Source organism: Rhodamnia argentea, chromosome 9, assembly GCF_020921035.1.
Source record: "Rhodamnia argentea isolate NSW1041297 chromosome 9, ASM2092103v1, whole genome shotgun sequence".
Classification (NCBI taxonomy): Eukaryota; Viridiplantae; Streptophyta; class Magnoliopsida; order Myrtales; family Myrtaceae; genus Rhodamnia; species Rhodamnia argentea.
Genome location: NC_063158.1, coordinates 306,006 through 312,826, shown reverse-complemented (window position 1 = coordinate 312,826; position 6,821 = coordinate 306,006).

The window sequence follows — 6,821 nt, the reverse complement described above, 5'->3', positions numbered from 1 at the left end:
CAAAATACATGATTTTTTTTCACATTGAAATTAGCAACCGTAGATAACTGCTTTTGCAGTTATCTGCAGAGGGTGGGTGTGATTGCCCGCATGGGCGCACATTGTAAGACCCATATACCAACAAACTTGATTAACCTGAAAAGTTTATCACTAGATTTGTATATGTACAATAAGCTTATGATTTTTTCTGTAATTTTCCCCCTTGATCTCGCATTCGCCACGAATTGACCTTGATGAAGCCCCATGATGCTACATATCATCACACTCATCCAAATTTCTTTTGGGAAGATTCATTTTACAAGTTAAAATCGTATGATGTGTGCTGAGATCCTACGAGTGTGACGTGATCTAAGGATGGAAGCGAGGACAATAGAGGGGACCGGATCCGCCAGTACCCGAACCCGATATACAACTACTAAACACTATTTGTTTCCTTTATATTCTTTGGTTGTCAAGTAAAAACACATGAGTATGAACCATATTAGAGTTTAAAACGATAGGTTATTTGTGGCATTTTGCCAACTCTCAAAGTAAAGTTTAGTATAATCCAATCGACAGCAACTGTTGTTTTTTTTTTTTTTTTTTGGTAAGACGACAGCAACTGTTACACACCTAGAGACCGTTCGATTAAATGTACTTTAACAATTTTTTTAAGCGAAGAACAAATTCCACATGAAAATATCGTTTGGGTTAGGAACAAGTTCGGTTATTAAAAAAAAAAATACAATCTTTCTCCTGGAAAGTAGAAAATTTCTATTTTGCATAATATGAAAAGTGTTTCCGTCTATCTATAAGTATGGATCAATGGAGGAAAACTTTGGTGCCGAAAAATTGGGAATCTCTTTTATTCAAGAATGGGCATTTTTTTCTTCTTTAAAATAAAACTAATCGAGATTTCTCAAAGTTATTTTCAATATCACTTGATAGAAAAAAAAGTCGTCTCGAAGTTGCATTTTTTTTTAATTTGAAGATCGTCTTGTAAGTGGTCGAGTTGCATTCTAGATCAATAAAAAAAAATTGATTATCTGATAATGAGGTAAATGATATAGCTTATTCAATTCAGCAAAACTTCAAGTATACATATCTGTATTTCACTTAGTTTTATATCTATATTTTGAGATCGACTTATTCCAACAGGTTTTGAAGCCTTGAGTTTAACTTACCCACTGAAGTTGAGTTAAAAATGTCCAGTGAATGAAAAAAAAAAAACCCATAAACTCTAAAATGAAAATAGAATGGAATTAGTGAAGAACCTAACAAATATGTGAACCCTTCTTTCCTAAATTTTATGCTACATACCTATTATAGTCAACTTTAAGTTTAAACTTTCAGGCCGAATTCTACATGTTTGATTTGACAAAAGTTTTTGCATGTACATATTTAACAATTTTTTTTTACCATTTATAACAAAAATGAGAATGAGCAAATTTACGGTATGTTTACCAGCTATGTTCTAATTTAGCTTTTATCTCATAAAAAACCTCCAACTTTAAGTGTAGTTCCAATACTTCCTTAAACTTTTTGTCCCATAAAAAATCCCAACTTTAGGTCTAATATCAATTCTACCATAAACTTTTTTTGTTCCATAAAAAACCCCCCCAACTTTAGATCTAATCCCAATGGTAACCTCAACTATACGTCCAGTACCAATTCAACTCTAAATTTTATTTATCCTATAAAAGATCACCAACTTTTGCTTGAGTCCTAAATTAGCCTCCATTAACCCTCCGTCAAAATTCCCTAGTGATTTTGCGATTGATTTTCGAGCTTTTATGCTTAGGAATGTTCCATCTCTTGAGAGGTCGATGAGCTTGCGCTCAGGACAATCCAATAGCTTGTGCTTGGGAGTCTTTTATTTCTCGGTTGTCGAGGAGAAATTTTGGACGGAGGGTTGATGGAGACAAATTGTGACTCAAGATAACAATTTGTGATCTTTTATGTGACCATGAAAATGTCAGAATAAAATTGGGATTGGTTGGGACCTAATTTAAAGTTGAGAGTTTTTCATAGGATAAAAAAAAATTATGGTAAAATTGGGATATAACCTAAAGTTGAGTGTTTTTTGTGGGACAAAAAAAAGTTTAGAGTAGAATTGGGTCTTGATCGAAAGTTGAAAGTTTTTTATGAGACAAAATGTATAAGTGGGACAAAAGTTAAAGTTGGAGATTTTTTACGATATTAGACCTGTTCTAATATGGTAACATATGCACTTAACGCAAGAAAAAAATTATCTAGTCCATGTCCTAACCCTAATGCTTGGACGATGTATCTCTCCTGGCTCTATAATGCTAACATAATACAATGATAGCCATAGTTGTCACGGCGACGCTCACCATTAAAGAACTTATGTTATGGATTTACTAGCCAATTACCATGTGGTCATTGGGACTCATATGATCCGGTGGTTGAGATATAATGAAGTCACAAGATGCTGATGCGTATAAACTTTTCATTAGAAAGAGGTTGCTTGAGTTCTGCAAGGAAAGATACCCAATTCGTTTTTTGTTTTATATACACCAGATGCGTAATCGTATAGAGATAGTTCGTGATTTCCCTTGAATCTCGCAAAAAGGAAGGCACGGTTCAGCCGGCCTAAGAAAAGTAACGGAAAAAGAAGGTCACTTTAGTAGCCGCAGTATAAGAGCACTCGGATAATGACGTGTGCTAGGGTGTTAATATCGTATCGAGATCTAATCGACTTAGTTACATTGAGCAATACTAACTAAGAATTCACGTTTTTAATTTGTGCGAGAGGTGCTGTTTACGGTAAGAACTATAGGATAAGTGAGTGCGTTTTGACCTCACATTGAAGCCAAATGATAAAGTTAATACAAGTGTTCTTATATCCCTTCTCAAGATTAATGACCACATTAAATAGCTCGTTAACTTTCACAATTAGTCATTTAATGTCAATCTAAAGTTAGACTAAACATGCTTCTTGTGAAGTTATGGGAAAGAGATGATTTCCATAATTACGACAGATTTTTCGTTTGGATTGGCATAGCCAAACCCCATTAAAATTAACTGAGAACGAGACAATCGTACAGCTTATTTAATCCAACGAAGCATCAAGTATCCATATCTGTATTTCATTTGGTTTTATATCCATATTTTAAAATGGACTTACTCCAACAGGTTTCGAAGCCCCGAGTTTTAACGTAGCCATTGAAATTGAATTAAAATTGTCCACTAAATGAAAAAAAAATCCATATATACAACGTAAATAGAATGAAATTTATGAAGAAGCTAACAAATATGTGAACACTTCTTTGCTAAAGTTTTTACTATATGTCTATTTTAGTTAAATTTAAGTTTTAAACTTTCAGGCTGAATTCTATATATTTGATTTGACGAAAGTTTTGACATGTACATATCTAAGAATTTTTTTTACCATGGATGACAAAACAATGAGCATATTTACGATCCGTTTACCAGTTATGTCCTAAAATCAAATTCATTTCGAAAGGATCCAACTGTAGTTGTTACTACCTAGACATTTGATATGCATCCATAAATATTTCGGTTACCTACATATGCATTTGACTCGATAAAATGTTATCTAGCCCGTGCCCTAACCCTCATGGTCGGTCGATGTCTCTCTCCTCTATCTGTTCATGTTAACACAATAAAATGCTACGCGCAGTAGTCACGCCATTGCTTGCCATCTTAACAACAAGTAGATCAACAAACCGTTTCTTGAAAAATGATTTCTGGGGAATCTTTTTCCTTTTTCATGGAGGATTTCCCGGATCAAATTGTCCTAACTACAATTTGTCTCTCTTTATGTGAACTCAAACACAAAGTGACATCCTAATTCTGTTAAGGTTACTTTCTAAGTTGCAAAGAATGATTGGAATATCTCTCTCCAGCTTCTCCATGTGTGATACTTTTAATACTGTTGAGCAAATATCATGAAGAAAATTACTTAACTTTGTGATGGCACCCCATACAAAGTTCGGTAGAAGTTCCTTGAAAGCTATTGGAATTAGTCTTTCCATAAATATGTGACAATCATGGCTCTTTAGGCCTGTCAATTTGCATTCATTGAAATCAACACATCTCCCGAAGTTCGAAGCGTATCCATCAAGAAATCGTACAAATTTCAACCACCGACAAACAACTCTTCTCTGCTCCTTGTCTAATGTGTAAATTGCTTTTGGTTTTGGTCCCCTACTGCTTGCATCCACATCTAGTGCTGGCCGATCACAAATAACTCTCATATCTTTTCTTGCATTCAAGTTGTCTTTTGTCTTTCCAGTGACATCCATCATAGTATTCATGACATTATCGAAAACATTCTTTTCTATATACATGACGTCAAGATTATGACGAATAAGATGGGTCCGCCAATACGGTAAATCCCAAAATATACTGCGCTTAGTCTACTTATGTGCGCTTCCGTACACAATAGTCGTGCCATAGGAGTTTTCAACAACGGTCGGAAAATCATGCACTCGCTCCCAAATTTGATCACCTGTCAACCTCAATGGTGGGGGTGTTCTTTCAATCCTATTCTTGATGAACTCTTTCTTATTCTTTCGGAATGTATGATTTGTCGGCAAAATTGTCCCGTGACAATCAAAATAGCTGGCCTTCTTACCATGCTTTAATCTGAATGACTTTGATCTCTCCATACATATCGGACATCTTAAGATCCCAGCTGTACTCCATCCAGATAACATCCCATAAGCTGGAAAGTCATTTATCGTCCAAAGAAGTGCAGCCTTCATTACGAATGTTTGATCAGTAGAAACATCATACGTAAGAACACCTTCATCCCACAACTGTCGTAACTCCGCAATCAATGGTTGCATATAAACATCTATCAATTTTTTCGAATTTTGCGGGCCGGGCACAATCAACGTCAAAAACATATAAGGTGTCTTCATGCACATACCGGGTGGCAGATTGTACGGAGTTAGGATAAGCGGCCAACATGAATAACTTTTTCCCGATCTTCCAAATGGGGCAAATCCATCAGCATAGAGACCTAACCTAATGTTTCGAGACTTCATTGCAAACTCGGGATATGTTCTATCAAAATGTTTCCATGCTTCTGCATCTGAAGGATGATACATCAAACCCTCCTCGGTTTCATGATTTGCATGCCAATTCATGTGTTTAGCAGTGACTTTAGACGCATAAAGCTTTTACAATCTGGGGATTAATGGCAGATAAAACAATTACTTACATGATCTATGCTTCTGATAACGACCCCGCCTACTGCTAATCTTGTACCTCGGTTGGCCACATAATTTGCAAGATTCAGGATTTTCATCATCCCCCCCAATATAACATACAACCCATACTACATACATCAACCCTTACCACTGGAAGACCTAAGTCATCCATTAGCTTCTTCATGTCGTAAAAATCACCTGGCATGATATTATCGCGAGGCATTGCTTCCCGCATTACGTCAACAAAAGAGTTGAAGCAATTCTCGGACACATTATGCTCTGCCTTGATGTTTAATAATCTTGCTGTCACTGATAACCTAGTGTGGTTGTCACAACTTGCCCATAAAGGTTCATCTGCTGCTTTCAACACTTCACAAAACCGATTAGATGTAAAATTTTCATTGTGCACATTTTCATCAAAACCTGTTACTTCCGCCTCTTCCATTTGTGATGCATAGCTATTACCCACTTGTTCAAATGTAGGAGCAAAACTAATACTCCCATAGTTTGATTCTAAAACAAAATTCTGACCAGCTGCATCAATCACCATTCTCCGATATGGGTTCAATTGATTATAATAGCTACATTCCTCTCTAATTGAGAATTGGTCACTTGTTCCATATCCTTCATCAAATATAAATTGTTCACCATGGCAAGTCCAATTATAATAGTTCAGAGTAAACCCAAATCTACAAAGATGTTCTCTAACTTTGTCACACGTATGAAATTTATTATTACTGCACCTTTTACATGGACACCTTAACTTATTTCCATCCATCAACTCAAATTTACCACTAGCAAACTCCAAAAATTGTTCCAACCCAGTCTGAAACTCATCGGTCAATCCTTGACGTCCAGGTAAGTTCTTATTATACATCCAAGCCCTCTCTCTTTGTATGGTGTCCGTATAATAATTAAAAAATCTCTTAAAATATTTAAATACCATATCTACTATTTAATATTCTTAATTAAAATCGTGAAATTGTAAAAATTAAAATACACTCAGCCACGAAACAATTACTTTCAAATTGAAAAAAATGAAAAAAAAAATACCATTTCAATAAGCAACTGAAATATTTATAATATAAGCGATCAATTTGATGAGATTGCAAGGTCCACTTGGATTGCGAGACCTTCAAATGGACAGGTATCTTAAAAAATAAATTACTTCAGATTCATGAAGCTTATGACAATTGATAGAAGAAAATAGTGAAATAAATAACAATTTATTCTACAATTACCATAAGACGCGAATTTAGCGACTACACCCTAAAGCCATTGTTAATTTTGTGACGAATATTATTTGTTGCTAATTAGCAACGAAACAAGCGATTCATAGCCAATTAGCGACAAAAAAATGTGTTCGTCGCTATGTAGCGACGACATTCAACTTTCATCCCAAATTTTACGACGAAACTCAGTTTTCATTGCAAAACAAACCGAGCCTATTTTGCGACGACAAACGTGCTTCGTCATGAAATTTGCGACGTATTTTATTTTCGTCGCAACGTTTTACAACGACATACATTTTTCCCCACAAAATTTGCGACGAAAAATTTTTTTGTCGTAAATTTGCGACGAAAGTCTATTTCGTCGCAAATTTTGCAACGAAAGTCTATTTCGTCGCAAATTTTGCGATGA